Source organism: Topomyia yanbarensis, chromosome 1, assembly GCF_030247195.1.
Source record: "Topomyia yanbarensis strain Yona2022 chromosome 1, ASM3024719v1, whole genome shotgun sequence".
In the NCBI taxonomy this organism is placed as follows: domain Eukaryota; kingdom Metazoa; phylum Arthropoda; class Insecta; order Diptera; family Culicidae; genus Topomyia; species Topomyia yanbarensis.
Window position 1 is genome coordinate 87,260,828 of NC_080670.1, and position 20,447 is coordinate 87,281,274.

Here is a 20,447-nt window from a genome sequence, read left to right on the forward strand (position 1 = left end):
GTATATCGATTGATAGCAAGAAACTAGAACCAATTCTTAGCTACCCATCACCAAAAACCTTGAAAGAAGTACGAAGGCTGATGGGAATGATAGGGTTTTACAAGCAATTTATTCCTAACTATAGTGCAGTACTAGCCCCTATTACGGACCTGTTGAAGAAAAGCAAATCTAAGCTAATTTGGACCGAAGAAGCTGAAAAAGCATTTAGTACGGTAAAAGGTATTCTTACGTCACCTACAGTATTGGCAAATCCTGATTTTAATGTCCAATTCGTGATTGAATCAGATGCATCACTAGTCGCGGCAGGAGCAGTCCTGGTACAGTATCAGGAGAATATTCGACGCCCGATCGCATTTTTCTCGAAAAAGTTTTCGCCTACACAGCAGAAATACTCGGCAACGGAACGCGAGTGTCTCGCGGTGATCCTGGCGATAGAAAAATTTCGACACTATGTTGAAGGGTCGCAGTTCCGGGTAGTCACGGATGCACAATCCTTAAAATGGCTCAATCAGGTGAGCGTTGAAGGTAATTCCGCAAGGCTAGTCCGTTGGGATTTAAAACTGCAGCAGCATAATATGATTCTGGAATATAGGAAAGGGAAGTTAAATATTGTAGCAGATGCATTATCTAGAGCGGTGACGGAAAGAGATGTACTTACTGTTGACTTAGACTTGGAGAAGCTGAAGAAAAACATCGCCGCAGATGGTGTTAAATACAAGGATTTCAGAATAATTCGTGGTAATGTGTATAAGTACATTCCGAGTTCGAATCCAACAGATCCACGATTTGAGTGGAAATATGTCCCGCCAAAGGCTGATCGCATTGAAATTCTGGAATCAGAACACAATATCGCCCATTTCGGCTTCTTCAAAACGCTGAAGCGTATGCAGGAAAAATATTATTGGCCAGGAATGTCCGTTGAAGTGAAAAGGTTCTGCCGAGGATGTGACACGTGTAAAACCTCGAAACACCCAAATACGACACGCATTCCGCCAATAGGGCGTCCTAAAATAGCGAGTATGCCATGGCAAGTCGTGTCTATCGATTTCATGGGACCATTTCCCAGGTCCAAGAAAGGCAACACGGTGCTATTTGTCGTCACAGATCACTTTTCGAAGTTCGTCATCATACAGCCAATGAGAGATGCAAAAACAGCAGCAGTAGTAACTTTCCTGGAATCGATGATTTTTTTGTTGTTCGGAGTGCCCGAGATCATAATCTCCGATAACGGTCCGCAATTTAAATCAGCAACATTCAACGGACTGATAAAAAAGTACAGGATCAATCATTGGAAAAACGCCAGCTATCATCCAGCAAATAATCCAACGGAACGCGTCAATCGGGTAATCGTTGCAGCAATCCGGTCGTACTTGAAAGGTGGAGAACAAAAAGAATGGGATGAAAACTTACAAAAAGTTGCTATGGCCATCCGAACAGCGGTTCATGAATCCACGGAATTCACACCATACTTTATTAATCACGGTAGAAACTATATCAGCTCTGGTGAGGAGTATTCAAGGATCAGGGAACTAGGTGAAGAATTGAATTACGAACCAGGAAAACTAAATGAGGAAATGAAAGGCATTTTTGAAAAAGTTAAAGAGAATTTGAAGAAGGCTTACGAAAAATATGGGAAATACTACAACCTCCGATCGCATGCAAAGCAGCAAGAGTTCAAAATTGGAGAAACGGTACTCAAGAAAAATCACTTCCTTTCTAATAAAGCTAAGGGTTTTAGCGCAAAGCTGGCAGACACTTATTCCGAAGCAAAAATAATTTCAAAACTGGGATCTAATTGCTATGAATTAGAAGACCATTCAGGAAAAAAATTAGGAATATTCAGGGCAACTGACTTACAGCATAAATAAAAAAAAATGCACTGTTAACTCGCCGGGGAGTTCGACAATAACCTTCGGCCTGGAAAAAAAACGTTTCAAGCTATGTAAATAAACCAACTAAAATCAAACACAAAACAACGTTTTGGATAGCCAAAAGGAATGGCACAGTATTGGAAGTAAACAGGAGATAGAAAAAAAAAACACTGCAAAAAACACTTTCGTTGCACAAACGCTATTCATTACCGTATGCAATTTTGGTACTTGATTAATTTGAAACTCGCGATCATAATTTGTTTTCATTTGGGTGTGGGAAGATAAAGTAGACTGTAGGTTAAAAATAGTCCAATGTTCCACCGCTATGGTGTGGGCAACATTGACGTGGTTTTGTTACAAGTATGGGGTTAAATAAAATGGGAAAAAACACATTTTCACTATAGAATCACTTTTGCACTTTGTAATAGATTAATATTAGACAAAGTCACTGACTCACCACCGCGAATACAATAGAAAATAACTCCAATTGAGGTTTTGTCCAGAAGGGAACCTAGAAAACAAAAACAAACTTTACACTTAACACAATTAACCGATAGCGATCAGAATTCATTACCATAAACATTTCACCACGATATAAAAACATAGAACTATCTGCTGATTAATTATATCGGTATCATAGTAGAAATATCCGTAGATTAATTGTTTTTCTAGCGTATTCTCGTTAACACGCACTGTACGAGGTTAATTCGCGACGAGGACTGACATTTGCACGTCAATTCGAGTTGTCGGTAAAGTAGACATATCGCTTACAGTATATGCTGTAAATCAGGTTAGGGTAGAAACAGAAATTGTTGGGATCACTATTTCATTAGGGAAAGATGTAAAGAGCATACGTAATTTACGGACGAAGGAGAAATTATATTGATTCGGGTAGTAACCTGATATAAAGGAATTTGAATATTCCAGTGTTCGTTGGTTCCTCGAAAGTAGAACATCGGGTCGTTGGTTAGGTCGTTACCTGACACAAAGAAGTATAACTTCTATTCGGTTGTGGGTGTATATGGCTCAGATTGTGATCAGAGCGTGCCGGTATGGCGTAATTTTGATTTAGAAGATGTGGGAAAAGGAAGAAAAGAGTGATATAAGAAAAGTGATCCCAATGAGGCAAGCAGAAGGATAAGAAAAATAGGCTCTGTGAATAGTCGAATGTGTGAAATTGAAGATATACACTGCCATAAGATTATATATATATACTGGCATGAGATGATGGATAAGCTGTCGGAGAATAAAATGTAAGTTTATTAATAGAGAAGAAAAAAATATTTCCGTTGTCAATATTTTTTTTTTGGAAGTTGGGGGAAATGTAACGATGTTACAAAAAAAAGGTTCGGTAATTGATTTTTAGTCTAATATATCATTAATGTCGGGAATGGAAGAGAGCAGAGTAATTCTCGCGCGCATGGAAAGCAGCATGAGTTGGATCGAGCTTTCAAACCTTCGTTCGACCGTAGCGCCCCAAGTGATGGGGGATATAATTACATACATAAATCAGTCGTGATTTGAAACTGATGGGTCAGAACTCATCAAATGGGAGAATGACCAATTGAATTTGGAGGATTTTAAAAAAATAAAAAGGGAACTCGCGACGCGCTAGGGACGAGGGCAGCGGAAAACTTTATAAATGAGTCTTGGACAAATGATCTTTTTTTCTCGATTCGATCGGCATTGTGAACAGTTGAAAAAGTTGGAAGTTCAGAGTAGATAGTAAAATTCCGCTCGACGACATTTATAGACGAGAAATAAGGTGGAAGTTCTGATAACACATAACCTAAATACGAAATTCGTTTTTTGCAAAATTGAGATTTTTCAATGCTAATTGATAAATTAGCTCGTCTCAATCTTTCTGCAACCGTACGAAGCAATTTCATATGATCATCGAATGTTTTGGAGGTAATGACAATGTCATCCAGGTACACGAATACCTGCGGTTCCAAATCATATCCTAAAACTTTATTCATTAGTTTTGTCTGAGTGATTGGGGCTCCTGTTAATCCAAACGGCATAACTTTGAATCGGTATAATGATTTCCCTGCTCTAAAAGACGTGTAGTCTCTGCTTTCCTGTGCTAGTGGAATTTGCCAATATGCTTTCGACAAATCAATAATGGAGAAATATTTAGCGCTTTCAATTCTGCCCAAAATTCCGTGCATGTCTGGAAAGGGGTACGCCTCTTTCTTTGTGACTTCGTTCACTCTTCTGCAATCAAGGCATAACCTCCATTCACCCGAGGATTTCTTTACAGGCAGTAATGGATTACACCAGTCTGATTCAGACTCCTCGATTACATCCAGCTCCTTCATCCTTTCAATTTCCTTGTCCATCTCCTTCTGTATTGCTGGAGACCACCTATATCTGGGAGCCTTCTTCGGTTTGTGTCCCTCCATTATTTCAATCTTATGTTCCAACAACCTTGTACGTCCTAGTGTTCCCTCTCCCTTCAGTATTTCTACTATTTCCAGCAGTTCATTTCTTTGTATCTCCGTAAGAGTGTGTTCCGTTTCAATATCCCTGGGCTCAATGTTCCTTGGAATTTCCAATGCTGGTAATTCCAGGCTCACGTCTTCCTCCATTTTTGTTGGCACGACCTCGTCCTCACCGGGCTCTAAAACCAGATTTATTTCTACTGCTTGCTCTGCAAAATAATTTTCGATAAAATTTATTGAACTCGGATTTGTCGTCAGGTTATTCACTCCCACTCTACTCCACTGACCATTTTCTTCAATCGCGGGTGCTATCCTAAATGCTTTCCAAAAGTCATTTCCAAGGATTAGCTTCTTTGCAATTTTTGGCACGAATAAAGTTTGAATAATCTTGGTTGTTCCCCTAAATGTAAACGGTATGCAAATCGAGCTCAAACAATCGTGTGATGTCCCGTCTGCTGTACGTATTCGTAATTTTGTAGGCTTCATTGTAAAATTATGCCTTTCTAAGATGGTTGGGTCACTGATAATACTCGCTGCTGCTCCCGAATCTAGCAAACCCTCAACTGTTGTCCCCAAGATGGAAACTGTTACATGTGGACATCGATTCTCGTGTATGTTTATTATCATAACTTCGGAAAACTTTATATATGGCTTGGGAGTGAAGTCTCTTTTACAGGTAAGGGTACTCCCTACAGTCCTTCCTGATTCCCGTTTTTTGGATTGGAAAATCTAGATTGACGATGGCTTCCGGGGCAATTCGCTACCACCACGTCATGTCTCCCGCAAATATGGCAAAACAATCGCTTGTTTTTCGTGCAATCTCTCCAGTAATGACCGAATTGTTGACAGTTCCAACAAAGTACGTTGTTCTCCGAATTATTCACAGGTTCATTACCGCATGTACCTACAACATCAGGTTTTATCCCTCTTCTAGTATTGGTTCTGCTAATAATATTTACTTCTTCGTCTACCGGGTCTTCAGCTTCATACACCTCTTCTCGCTCCTCGTCGTTCAAACAATTTACATTAAAATATCTGCTTCTTTGCGCGTATGATCTGTACACTGATTTATCAAGGTCGTAGCATAAGTTACAGAGAGATTGAACATCCAAGTTCGCAATATTTATAAATGCTAAATGTGGCCTATACCAATCTCGCATGTTTTCTAGTAAGATATCTAGCTTTGCTCTTTCATCTATGGGTTTAGACATTTGTTGACATAATCGCTCAATTTCCCCCATATATGCTACGAAAGTTTCATTGGGTAGTTGCTTTCTGTCCCTAATTTGTCTTTCAACAACCTTATCCTTATTTGGTACCTCAAACCTCAAACGTAAGTGGTATTTCAACACCTGCCACGATGTAAACTTTTGCGAGAATGTATAATACCAAATTTCCGCCACTGATTCCGGTTTGAATAGAAAATTGGCTTTACTTAACAATTCTACATCGGAAACTTTGTTATTCTTTGCTAATACTTCAACCCGTTTCACAAACTCTTCTACCGCCATACCTTTTGGATCCCCACTAAACCTGAAAGGCCATTTATTAATTGGTATCCTATCATTTCTACTCTCGAATCTCATGTTCCTATTCCCCAGTAGTTCGTCACCGTATTCGCTTCCTGATTCGTTCAGTGCAGGTTGTACATGCTCCTCTCTTATATTTCCTACCTCGACTGGTGTTTATTTATTTATTTATTTATTTATTTATTTATTTATTTATTTATTTGGGAGCAGGGAAAAGCCCGCTGGAGCTGAATTTAGCTTTAACTCTCTCTCCAGCAGGCATAAAACCTCCTCATCTTTTATATCAACAGATAACAAATATCCAAATGATACAATTCAACACTTATAACTACAATTAAAGCTAACAGCAAATCTTAATTACTATGAAACTATTACTAGACTACAGCTAATAAGATAATGAGCTCAAAAACGATTTTTTGATGGCATTACGGGACAAATGAAAGTCGAAGTCGTTGGAACAGCGATTGAAAAGACGGCACATACTGACGAAAGGTCCGTTATAGCCATAATTTGTTCTGGCTAACGGAATGCGAAAGAAAGGATGGGTTCGAAGACTACGACGATGAATGTCTATGTCCAAAAGTAGCAGAAGTTCAGAGCAGTCGATTCGAGATTGCAGTAAATCGGCGATGAAAACTGCTTTCGAAACATCTCGGCGTACAGACAGGAGATCGAGATCAATAAGCTTACAACGATCTATGTAGCTCGGTAGGTGCAGTGGGTCCCTCCATGGGAGTCTACGAAGTGCGAAACGAACGAATTTGCGCTGAATGGCTTCGATGCGTTGAATATCATTATGGTAATAAGGTGCCCAGACTACATTGCCATATTCGAGTGTAGAACGGACTAAAGCACAATAGAGTGATTTTAAACAATGTATGTCGGTAAAGTTCTTGGAGACTCTAAAAATGAATCCTAGCAGCTTGGAGGCCTTAGAAATAGTGTACTCAATATGGTGTTTGAAGTTTAGTTTGGGATCTAAGTAGACTCCCAAATCTTTAACATATGATTCCCGTTTGAGAACGGTTTGTGAGATATTGTAGTCGAAATTAACTATCGAGTGTTTGCGAGTAAAGGATATAACCGAACATTTGGAGGCATTTAACATCATCCTATTGGAATAGCACCAATTGGTGAATACATCCAACTGGGATTGCAAGAATTCTGCGTCTTTGGCATTCCTGATAAGGTGAAATAGTTTAAAGTCATCGGCAAATGATAGTTTCTTGCACTTAAGCAAATGGTTTAGGTCGTTTAAATAGAGCAAGAATAGGAATGGTCCGAGATGACTACCCTGAGGAACTCCGGAGCTGATGGCAAATGGTGGAGTCGTGCAGTCGCCAATTTTCACTGCCATTTCACGTTCGGTTAGATACGAGTGGAGCCAGTCCAGGAAGGAGCCATTAAATCCAAGTCTGCTTAATTTGGAAACTGTTATCTGATGATTAATTTTGTCGAATGCCGCGGAGAAGTCGGTGTATATGGCATCTACCTGCAGTCTTGCTTGCAAGCATTGACTTATGAAAGATGTGTAAGATACCAAGTTTGTGGTAGTTGACCGTTTAATCATGAAGCCGTGTTGAGTCTCGGATATGTAGTTAGAGCAGTTATGAGTGATGAAATCGAGCACAATCAGTTCGAATAACTTAGACACTGCACATAATGCAGCTATTCCGCGATAATTCGAAATTTCGCTTTTGTTCCCTTTTTTGAACACTGGGAAAATGTATGATTTTTTCCATAAGTCGGGAAACAATCCTGATGACAGAGAGCTATTGAACAGCATTGATAATGGAAGCTGGAGACTATCAGAGCATTTTTTTAGTACGATAGATGGAATTCCATCGGGCCCTGGACTGGACGATGACTTCAGCTTAGAAAATGCTCTGCTGACTGTAGCGGGTGTAATAATAGGGTGAGAGCCGATTGGAGAACGTAGAGGAACGACGTTAGCAGCTTCGGAGATTTGATTATCAGTTAAGATTTCTTCAGAAAAAACGCTACTGAAATGTTGGCGGAAGAGGTTACATATTTCGGTAGGAGATGATGCTTGAACCCCGTCAAGTGACATATAAGATGGTAAACCGACTTCCTTCCTCTGGTCATTGACATGATTCCAGAAGCTTTTAGGGTTGGTTCTGAGTTTGTTCTGAATACGTTGGTTATAGGAATAGTAAAGAGCCTTATTCAATCGTTTATAGCGGTTATTGAGATATAAGTAATGAGATCTAAGGTGGAGTGAGGGTCTCTTCGTTAGTTTTCTTAATGCGGAACGTTTAGCGCATTTGTAGCGTTTCAAAGTGGAGTTAGACCAAGGTGGGTAGATTGGTTCACGGCATAGCTTCTTTGGTATGAATTTATCAATAGCATATGCTACAACATGAGTCCATGACATAGCAGCAGAATTGCACTCACGATTGGATAACAGCGCGTTCCAGTCAAAATTTGAAAGAAATTGATTCATTGCCGCAAAGTTTCCGTTTTTAAAGTCATAGAATACAGCTTCAGCGGTGTTTTTAAAAATAACTGGTGAGCAATTGTGAATAGTTATTCGAAGTGGAGGATGATGGCGACAAGTTTTTACAAGCGTATCTGCAACATCTACTGTAAGTAAACCGGAAAGATCTTGACTGGAAAAACAGAGGTCAAGCAAACGATTGTTGCTGTTGAAATTATCGTTCAACTGAACTAAACCGGCAGTATTGTAGTCGTCCAGAAGTCTCAGAATATTTGAAGTTTTTGTAGAATAAGTAGCATCTGGGTACAGGTAGTTAGATGAGCAGCGGATCCATTTAATACCGGGAAGATTGAAATCGCCTAATACAATGATTTTATCATTCAAAGCCATTCGATCCGTTATCAATGACAGTGAGTTCAAATGTTGGTCGATTAAGCCATAATCAGACACACGATCGGGCGGAAAATAGAGAACGCAAACGTAAAGTGTATAATTTGAGAGCGTGAGAGCAATCCAAACTTGTTCGACACTGGCACAATCTGGGAGAGGTACGAGATGCGATTTGTATTCAGAACGGCAAGCTATTACAACTCCCCCCCCGCTCTTCTTAGAACTATTTTGTTCGTTTCTATCCTGTCTATATACTGTATAAGAGCTACCAAAAATTTGCCTCGATAGAGTGTTGTCGTTCAGCCAGGTTTCGGTAAATATATACAGATCATAGGCGCCGTCGGAGCACGCAAGACGATACTGATCGAGCGAACTATTTAAACCTCCGATATTCTGATAAAACAAATTTATACTAGAGTTGTTTGAAATTGCCGTGTTGTCTGGTAAAAAGTTTGCCCTTGCGTTGCGGGACGGGGAGAGAATTGACGGTACGGTTGGGGTGCTCTTGTAAACGAGAGTGGGGATTGAGTGTTGCTGTTGGGGATCTCTTGTAAGCGGGGTGGCAAGAAGCGGGACGAACTCGGTCTGCGTTGCGTGTTTTGTTTTGGGCCGGGTGGTGCAAGCTGCTGTTTGGGATTGTAGTCTAAAAAAGGAGCGATTGTTACTCCGTTGGGCCAAAAGTCTTGTTTAGTAATTGACTCTTCAAATTCAGAAGGAACATTTAATTTGAATGAGATGAAAGATAGGGGACGATCTTGGTTTGGGCGCACTAACTTCAAGCACTGAATACGGTTACGGATGCATTTGATGCGGGCTTGTACGTATGTAACAATATTTTCTTCTTTTTCGCTTGGCAAAAATCTAGTAAGATAGTACCAATTACCTTCGTAAGAGGCGACTGGTACATGCTGAGTGGTGGGGGCTACCAGAAGGGGTGTGATTTGATTGGCTTGGTTATCCTGACTGTCGTTACTATAGCCGTGTGATCCAGCAGGGCGAGGTACACGGAACTGATTGGGGCCAACGTATGGTATATTAGAGATAACATTGACTTGCCTGGCGGAGTTGTTTTGATTGATAAGCGGCGGGTTCCTTAATGTGTTCGTATCGACTAGCGTCGAATGGATGTAACGTGATGCAGCATGAGTTAAAGTAGTGGGTTGTGCAGTAGATGTAGATGACGAGGCGATACCAGATGATGAATGATTTTGTAGGGCGTTACAGAATGCGTTTGCGTTGGCGGAGCTGGTGGTAGTAGCAGTGACGAGTGGCGGTGGCAGTACAGATAGGCAGGCAGTGGCGGTAGGGGCTGGCGGGCGAGCTGATGCAGTACGTGGGGGCAGTGGAGCAAAGGTGATGTTGGTGGTGATCGTATTCAGCGCCGATGGAGTGGCATGTTGAGCATTAGTAGCGATCGGGTCAACGACGGTAGTTGTAGTTTCAGTTTCGGTTGGTTCGAAGTCAGTTGTAATGGTATTAGTGGGTGCTGGGTTGAAATGTGAACTGGCAGCAGCAGTCGGTGCCGCGGCGGTGGAGTCGAAGAAGTCCATTCGGCTGTGAACGGATGGAGCAGAGGCATACGGTAGACCGCAGGTGGTACTGTTGTTAAGTTGATCGTTTGTGATTATGCCGTCGGAGTTTGAAGAGCCGGGTAGCAGATTCGTGTGACTATTCGAATCTGAAACGGAGGAAGCTATAATGTTTGTGGCAGAAGGACTGGATATAGGAACGTCGACTCTCGGTATTTTATCAGGTTGCGACAGGGATGGTCTGGAAGTACTGCTTGTGCGAGGCCGTTTATTGTTGTCGTCAATTAACGATTCGTAGAGGTTGCTAATGTTGAATTGCAAATCGTCGAGAAACTCAAGGAATGGGGCGCCATCGTTGCTGATTTTATCCGCGTTATTGCGGAGTCCGGAATGACGGCTTGGTTTCGTACATTGTTGAGAATACATACGACAGATAATCTGCATGGTATCCGACAAACCACCAATCAGTTTTAAAGCAGTGTTCGTGCGTTGTAGAATTAGATTCATAGTATCATTGGACGAATTGTTCCGGTTGGATTGGACTCGGCACTGGGGGCAAAGCCAACAAACACCAGGAGCATCTCGAATTGACTTGACGAGAGAGCTATTTAAATTGGCGCATTTGAGGTGGAGGCCTTTAGAGCAGAGTTCGCATAAAATTTTGCCAATTCGCGATCCTGATCCACCAAAACAAGTATCGGCATCGCATTTGCTTCTTGTCATGTTGTCGGCGAGATGAAGCGATGACAGAAGCGTGAGTGCCTGTGGGTGCTTGCCGATCGTTGATGCGGTGAGTGTCGTAGAGCGAACAATGGCTTCTGATGTTAATTTGCAAAAAACTTTTTGCGATTGTAGGCACTAATTATGAAGCGTATTCCAGAAGTGAATAACTTAGAGAAGACGATCAAGAATCTTTCACTAAACAAAGTCCAAACTAATGAACAGGCGGTAGTATTTCACTGGTAATTGATCGAAGTTTGAAGCGCGGAAAAAAACACTTGTAATGACTGACTATACACTGAACCAAAAAAACTGGGCTATATCTATTCCTATTCAACCTTTCCTGTTGTCTCTGACCTGCTACAATTTCTAGATTAACATTCTGATTCAGTAATCTGCTGTAGTTGTTTTGCATATGGTTTATCCCAGAAACTCTATCAAAGTCTTCCTCACCTCTTTCGGTACACGATGCTCTACAGTTCCTTTGCTGGGTTTGTTGCACCCTCTGCATTATTCGAAGTACCATACCTTCCATTTGAGTTGCCATCACATTCTCTACAATATTGCTGACTTCCGATCTCAAACTCGTTCTATCACAAATTAGAGTTTCCTGCTTATCCGGTTCCTGACTTAGCGGTATTGCTACCACTGGAGAATTCCTTTGTACTCGATCTTGAGATTGCTGTTGTACATTGGATATTATAGGGCGCGGACGTTCAGAATACGCTGATTGGTTCTGAGAACTGCCGATTTCCGACGATCTCGGGACGTTTGACGGCGGAGGAAATTCGAGTGCTGGGTCCCTACCTACACTTTGTATCGTACTATGCATAAACGATCTACCCGAAGTTGACCTCCTCAGCCTAGCAATCCTATCCTCTGGGGTGGCATAAATGTCAAACATCGTTTCGATTTCATCCAACAGCTCTTCTTTCATTTTCACCTGACTTTCATCTAAAGCGTGTGATCGCATCACTCGTAATCGATAATGTCTCAATCTTGACAGCAATTTCTGTCTTGTTCCCTGTACCTCGAGCTCCTGTCTTATTGTAATCAGTTTAACTTGAATAGTTGTCACTTCGTCAGCAATTGACTTTTTTGGCTTGAGAATTTTTGGGCTATGAATTTCTTCTAGTAAAACTTTTCGCAAAGCTTTTCTTTGTTCCTCAATAAGAACGTTCGACAAATTGAGACTGCGAATATTCAATTCGTATTCTACTTCATCCGGAAGCAGATCAGAGGGATTAATATACGATCCCAATCCTAGTTGATTGGATGTACACGCCATCTTATTTCAACCAAAATTCAAAATGTATGAAATAGTGCAAAAAAAAATATTCAAATTCAACTTAATGTTAAAAAAATATCCACTATGGAAATGGCAATAGACTGACCTTACTATATAAAATAGCAAATGATCAACAAACTAATCCTATGTTTCTACTTTTAGGTTTTACCGACTGATCACTTAAACTCGAACTTCTATCGAAATATCCCAAAACCGTAAGTATTGTTCATAACTAATCTTAAGACGGTATTCTTAGAATAGTCGAAATTAATTTATCTAAATTTAATCGAAAAGCGCTTATCTGTGTCCTAACCTGCAGTTGGGCGCCAAATGTAACGGGTCACTGGTTGGTTTATCACTAATTTGCTTATGCGCCAAGCAAGCAATAAATCACGCTTGCATGCAAACCAGCATGTGTTCGTCACGTGCCCGACGAGACTCCTCAAGGCGAGTTCTTTAAATTAATCGCGAAGTTATACCAATCGTTCCTAGAGACCAACGTGAACAAAACGGCACCAACTGTAAGGATGACCAACGGGAACTATTTCGATTCACCCTTAATACTAAAATGACCAAATGATCTTGTTTCTTCCTCCTTCACGACACGCGAATTTATTCCAATGCAAAATCGAATTTGTGCTTTAAACGGTTTAATTTATGTTGCTCTTCTATACCGACAAAAAAATCTATTTTTATCTCAAGCGCTTGAGTTGGTTTTTTCACTTTTCGTTTCTCCCGTTCTCCATGCAAGGTAGAACGACTAACTCTAGCCCACAAATCTACTGTCTACCTATGTACTAATGTATAACACGACAATAAATGTTCTGACCTTAATTCTGTTGAGGCGACGATCCAACGGTGGGTGAGTGGGTGGCTGCTAGCAGCAAATTTTTCCAACGACGGTGGCTTTTCGGCGGCGGCCGCATGAATGCTGTCAGTGTCTGAACTGCCTATGTGTCTCGGCTAGCTAGCCGATGGCGGTGCAAATTTCGATGGCGGTTACTCTGTAACTTGAATTAGAGTTTCGCCATTCGTGATCACGAAATCGCTGCTACGAGGCCAGATTGGATGATGTCCAGCAGTTGACAACTGGCGATCATTCCCAGAAGGCGTGGATTACCTTCACAGCCCACAGATGCGATGGACGAACACGGGCCTGACAACGAGCGGGGCTACAAGCCGCCAAGCTTCTGGATCGTCCGAGGGAAAACGTGGCTAGTCGTAGTCCCCTACACCTGGCAGTAACACCTTCACTTGAAGGATGTTAATTCCTTCAAGAGTAAATAGCGAATATTGCATTAGCACTTATACCTTAATTTGATACAAGCAACAGATTTTTTTTTACCTGAACCTCGAAGCGATTTGCAGTATAAACTTGTGCACACGCGGGTTATAGTAAAGACCTACGATCTGTAGAGCAACGTCTTAGTACTGATATAATAATTTTAATTCGCATACTCACATATCGCACTATGCACATTTCCCAAATTCTGGGCCTATATTTAACTTCCACCTTATTTCTCGTCTATAAATGTCGTCGAGCGGAATTTTACTATCTACTCTGAACTTCCAACTTTTTCAACTGTTCACAATGCCGATCGAATCGAGAAAAAAAGATCATTTGTCCAAGACTCATTTATAAAGTTTTCCGCTGCCCTCGTCCCTAGCGCGTCGCGAGTTCCCTTTTTATTTTTTTAAAATCCTCCAAATTCAATTGGTCATTCTCCCATTTGATGAGTTCTGACCCATAAGTTTCAAATCACGACTGATTTATGTATGTAATTATATCCCCCATCACTTGGGGCGCTACGGTCGAACGAAGGTTTGAAAGCTCGATCCAACTCATGCTGCTTTCCATGCGCGCGACAATTACTCTGCTCTCTTCCATTCCCGACATTAATGATATATTAGACTAAAAATCAATTACCGAACCTTTTTTTTGTAACATCGTTACACCATAAACATGCTATGGGCGGACCTCCGTGTCCCTTCGGTGAGGTAAATAAGAAGAAGCCGTGAACGTCACACAGCTAAATCTTAACCATTGTGCAGCAGCCCAACAGCTGCTGTGGCAGTCGGTCTCGGAGTCGAGGACAGATGTCGCCCTCTTATCAGACCCGTACAACATCCCTGCCGGCAACGGCAATTGGGTGTCGGACGGGTCTGGAATGGTGGCAATCTGTACAACGGGACGGTTCCCGGTTCAAGAGGTAATACACTCCTCCGCCGAGGGTGTTGCGATTGTCAAGATCAATGGTGTGTTCTATTGCAGCTGCTACGCTCCACCAAGGTGGCCAATAGAACAGTTCAACCAGATGATCGACAGGCTCTCCTCAGACCTAGTGGGCCGGAAACCGGTAGTCATAGCGGGAGACTTTAACGCTTGGGCAGTGGAGTGGGGCAGCCGCTGTACAAACAGCAGGGGTCACGCGCTAATGGAGGCGCTTGCGAAACTTGATACTGTGCTAGCTAGTACATTCCGTAGAAACGGGGTGGAGGCGTGAATTGACGTAACATTTGCCAGCCCGAATGGAGGGTAGACGAAGGCTACACCGATAGCGATCATTTAGCACTCCGCTTTAGGATCAACTATGGTGTGCAGCATCCGAGGGCGGGAGATCTCTGTCAGGTACGCGGGTGGAAGTCCAATCACTTCGACAGCGAAGCTTTCACCGCGGCCCTGGGACTGGAGGCCAACACCGACAGTCTAACCGGGGATGCGCTGGTAGCTGTTCTATCACGCGCGTGCGACGCCACTATGCCGAGAAAAACGCTGCCAAGAAACGGCAGATGCCCGGTATATTGGTGGAGTGCCGAGATTGCAGCTCTACGGTCAGTCTGCCTCAGAGCTAGACATAGGATGCAAAGAGCTCGCACCGAGGATGCAAGAGAGAACCGCCGTGAAGTGTTTCGAGCTGCGAAATTGGCTCTTAACAAGGCTATTAAAAGCAGCAAGAGAGCGTGTTTCGACAACCTGTGTGAAAGTGCCAACGCGATTCCGTGGGGTGACGCCTACAGGATAGTGATGGCCAAGACCAAAGGCGGCTCTTCACTCCCAGAACGGTTTCCGGACCGGTTGGCAACGATTATCGAAGTACTCTTCCCGTCTCGAGCCACAAGCCCCTGGCCACCTGCACTACGAGACAGTGCGGGCACGGTCGAAATGGTGGCTCCAGTGACGAATGAAGAACTACTCGCAGTGGCTAAATCCCTAGCAATGAACAAAGCTCCAGGGCCGGATGGAGTTCCAAACAACGTTCTCAAGGCAGCGATCATAGCGAACCCGAACATGTTCAGGCTAGCAATGCAGAGATGCCTTGACGAGTGCCGTTTCCCCGATAGATGGAAAAGGCAGAAATTGGTGCTGTTGCCGAAGCCCGGGAAGCCGCCAGGTGACCCATCGGCGTACAGACCAATCTGTCTGATCGACACGACTGGCAAACTGCTTGAGAGGATCATCCTCAACAGGCAAACCCCGTACGCAGAAGGTACGGACGGCCTGACAAGCAACCAGTTTGGCTTTCGGAAGGGTAAGTCCACAGTGGACGCTCTCAACTCAGTGATAAATACTGTCGAGATAGCGATCCAACGGAAAAGGCGAGGCATTCGATACTGTGCGTTAGTGACACTTGACATGAAGAACGCATTCAACAGCGCAAGCTGGGATGCCATCGCGCTCTCGTTACACCAGCTTAGCCTACCGGTGGGTCTGTACCGGATCCTGGAAAGTTACTTCCAGAACCGCGTACTGCTATACGAGACCGATGCCGGTCTGAAAAGGGTTCCGATTACCGCCGGAGTCCCACATGGCTCGATCCTAGGCCCGGTGTCCAACAGCTCAAAGGTGTGCGCCAGTAGACGTAGGTTACTGGCAGGCGTTGCCGTATCAATCCTCAGGTACGGCGGCCCGTCATGGTCAAGAGCACTGAGGGTAACCAGTTACCTACAGAAACTGGAGAGCACCTACCGCGTGGTGTGCCTCAGAGTGATATCTGCCTACCGCACGGTATCACACGATGCGTCCTGCGTGATAGCGAGCATGATGCCAGTCGGGCTGGTCATTTGGGAAGATGAGGAGTGCTTCGAGCTACGTGGAAATAGAGGAGCCCGCGAGCGCACCAGGGTGACCTCGGTCGCCAGATGGCAGCGTGAGTGGGACAACTCCTCGAAAGGTAGGTGGACCCACCGGCTGATACCTAGCATATCGAGCTGGGTGGGAAGACCCCATGGGGAAGTTCACTTCCACCTGACACAATTCCTGTCAGGCCATGGCTGTTTCCGTCAGTACCTCCACAGGTTCGGGCACGCGGAGGTCCCAGTCTGCCCGGACCGCCAAGGTGTAGACGAAACTGCCGAACATATACTGTTCGTATGTCATCGATTCGACGTCGAAAGAAGAGCAATGCTTGACGCCTGTGCCTGGGACACAACCCCTGATACCCTTAGTCAGCGGATGTGTCAATCGGTGGAGAAGTGGAACGCAGTCTCGGCTGCTACCATCCAGATTGCCTGTAGGCTACAGGTAATCTGGCGAACCGAGCAACAGACGACGGGCACGGATAACTAGTGATTGGTTAGCTGGGCTAATTCTTCCAACATGCCTGGGTCCTCCCAGAGAGGTCGTGTGCCAAAAATTAAAGCTAAACGGAAAAGGGTATCTTCTCCACCCGAAAATTCAATTGACTGCAGCAACCCATTCGATGTTTTATCCGAATGTGAAGCTGTTGAAATTTCAAAATTTCCTCGCATTGCGCATAATGCCAATGAGAACCCGATCAGAAATCAACATCAAAATTATATCAAAATAAGATATTATATCATGGAAAAATATATATCTCTGTTTGCTATAAAATATAGCTGGATAGTTGTTAAAATATCAAGTTTTTAGACCAAGAAAATGCATCGGTTATATCTTATTATATCTCAGTCTATTTTGATAAAAAGTCTTTTTGTTGAGTCTTGGTTTGATATAATAATTATATCACACAGTCGGATATTTAAGATAGTTTATATCTGATTGAGGACAGTAAATATATCTGAAAATATCAGAATTGTATCACATAAATCCAAATATTTTTTTCTGTTTTTAATTAATAAATCAAATAATTTCTTGTTAAAGATAATTCTCATCAGTACAGTTTGCATTTAATTTCGCTGTGTTACTAATTTGATTATTATTACCGTCGCAGCTACTTGTTAGAAGTTGTTCTAACTTAGAACTCGCAGTTAGTTCAGCGTACTTTTATAATTTGTTAATTTTTTTCTGGGGCGTTCCTGTTTTGCGCTTTACATCCTTAGTATATTCAAAATGCTTATTTCTATTCTTTCGCATGTTCCAGTCTTTTATACTCTTCTTTAATAGCTTGCCTGCAATTTATATACATTTAGCTTCCATTCCTCTTCAGGGTTTACAGAGTGCTGCTCTTTAGGCTTGTCCTATGCCGAAACCGGTCTAATCAAATCTCTAAAGCTACTTGTTGCTTCGTGGGCCTACAGCGGAACATTTTCTCTGTTGTGTTCTGTATTCAGCGAGTAACTTTACAAATGTATTTCTCTTATGTATTTACATTCCAACCGATGACAAGACAAGACTACCAGTAATGAGATTTGGAGCCAGTACTTGGGAGGATTCATCTCTAATGGCATCATTATAGCTTCGTAAAACTGTCTTGGAAAGATATTATTTTGTTGTTCTTACTATGATGAAAAGACAACATGGTTGATATAAATATGATATCATTATTGACAAATCAAAACATGATATAATTTAAATTTTTTTTATAATTTGTTCCAAGCGACGTATATCAAAATTATATGATCATATGATATAAATATCAAATCGAGCAATAATTTTGATATATTTTTGATATGGTTTTCTGATCGGGAAGAAAGCGCAATCACCTCCGCCTATAACAGTGATGATCTCCGACTTCAAAGCCTTTCGAACTGAGCTTTCGACGTTCCTTCCGGACGTGAAAGTCTCTTTTCAGATTGGCCGAAGAGGAGAATGTCGAGTTACAGTGGAGGAATTGATTGGCCACAAACGACTACTTCAGTATCTTACGAAGAAGTTATATAAATTTTATTCAGGCTGTCTTGAATGGGCTACCTCAAGGTCAAAGTTTTGATGAAAGGTCCAACGAATTGAAAAAATTACTTGGCTTTTCTCCTTCACAAGTTATTCTTATGAAGAGAAAGGCTACCGGCGATGACACGCCAGTACGCTCTGGAATTATCCAGGAGCTATATTTAATTCATTTTAACCGTAATGAGGTTAATAATTTGAAAGTATTTGAAAAGGCACGTTTTATGTTGCACGTGTGAGTAAAGTGGGAACATTATAGACGACATGGGGGCAGAATTCAAAATCTGACCCAGTGTCGTAGATGCCAAGGCTTTGGGCACGGCACAAAAAAATGTCATTTGGATTCCAAATGTATATCTGTGGTGATAAATCGCACACGAAAGATACTTGTCCGGTGAAAAAACCACAAAAAGTTTCAAATGCGCTAATTGTAGCGAAAATCATAAATCGAATATCTAGGGTTGTCCTGTTCGAGAAAATTATAAATTCTAGTTCAAAACAACAAAAACAACAAATAAAAACCGATTTAATCCACCTAGCAGTGAGATGAGACATTTCTTACAAATTTCACTATTGGATTAGTTTACAGAACTCACGAGAAGTATGCACCCAACTAGAGGTGGGATGAAAACAGTTTCTAGTATTGCACGAATAAAATCTCGAATAAACTGAATAAATTAAAGAAATAAAAAAAAAGAAAGAAATAAAAAAGTAAAGCAAAAAATGAAATAATAGGTTTTTAAATTCATAAAATGAGTAGAAAAATTAATGTAAATCAAAATTATAATATACACGAATCAAATTAGATTAGGTTATTAAATAAAAATTAAGATTATATTTAGATATGGTTATAAGATTAATAGAATAAATTGACTCATACTAATAAATTGAATGAAATAAAATGAATAACTGAACACGAAATGCATAAAATTAAAGATATGAATAAAATGAATCAAATGAATAAAATGAATCAAATGATTCAAATGATTCAAATGAATCAAATGATTCAAATGATTCAAATGAATCAAATGAATCAAATGAATCAAATGAATCAAATGAATCAAATGAATCAAATGAATCAAACGAATCAAATGAATCAAATGATTTAAATGAATCATATGAATCAAATTAATCAAATTAATCAAATGAATCAAATGAATCAAATGAATCAAATGAATCAAATGGATCAAATGAATCAAATGAATCAAATGAATCAAATGAATCAAATGAATCAAATGAATCAAATGAATCAAATGAATCAAATGAATCAAATGAATCAAATGAATCAAATGAATCAAATGAATCAAATGAATCAAATGAATCAAATGAATCAAATGAATCAAATGAATCAAATGAATCAAATGAATCAAATGAATCAAATGAATCAAATGAATCAAATGAATCAAATGAATCAAATGAATCAAATGAATCAAATGAATCAAATGAATCAAATGAATCAAATGAATCAAATGAATCAAATGAATCAAATGAATCAAATGAATCAAATGAATCAAATGAATCAAATGAATCAAATGAATCAAATGAATCAAATGAATCAAATGAATCAAATGAATCAAATGAATCAAATGAATCAAATGAATCAAATGAATCAAATGAATCAAATGAATCAAATGAATCAAATGAATCAAAGGAATCAAAGGAATCAAAGGAATCAAAGGAATCAAAGGCATCAAATGAATCAAATGAATCAAATGAATCAAATTAATCAAATGAATCAAATGAATCAAATGAATCAAATGAATCAAATGAATCAAATGAATCAAATGAATCAAATGAATCAAATGAATCAAATGAATCAAATGAATCAAATAAATCAAATGAATCAAATGAATCAAATGAATCAAATGAATCACATGAATAACAAGAATCAAATGAATCAAATTGATTTAATTCATCCAGTGAACACAATGAATCAAATTAATGAAATGGATCAAATGAATAAAAAGAATGGATGAACAAAATGAATAAAGTAAAAAATAAATGAAATGCGTAAATAAAACAAACGAATCAAATAAACAAAATGAGCTGAAGTGATAAAATGAATAAAAAGAAGAAAATTAGCAGAATTAAATGCATTGATTAAAATGAAAAATTGAAGAATGGTAAAAGGTT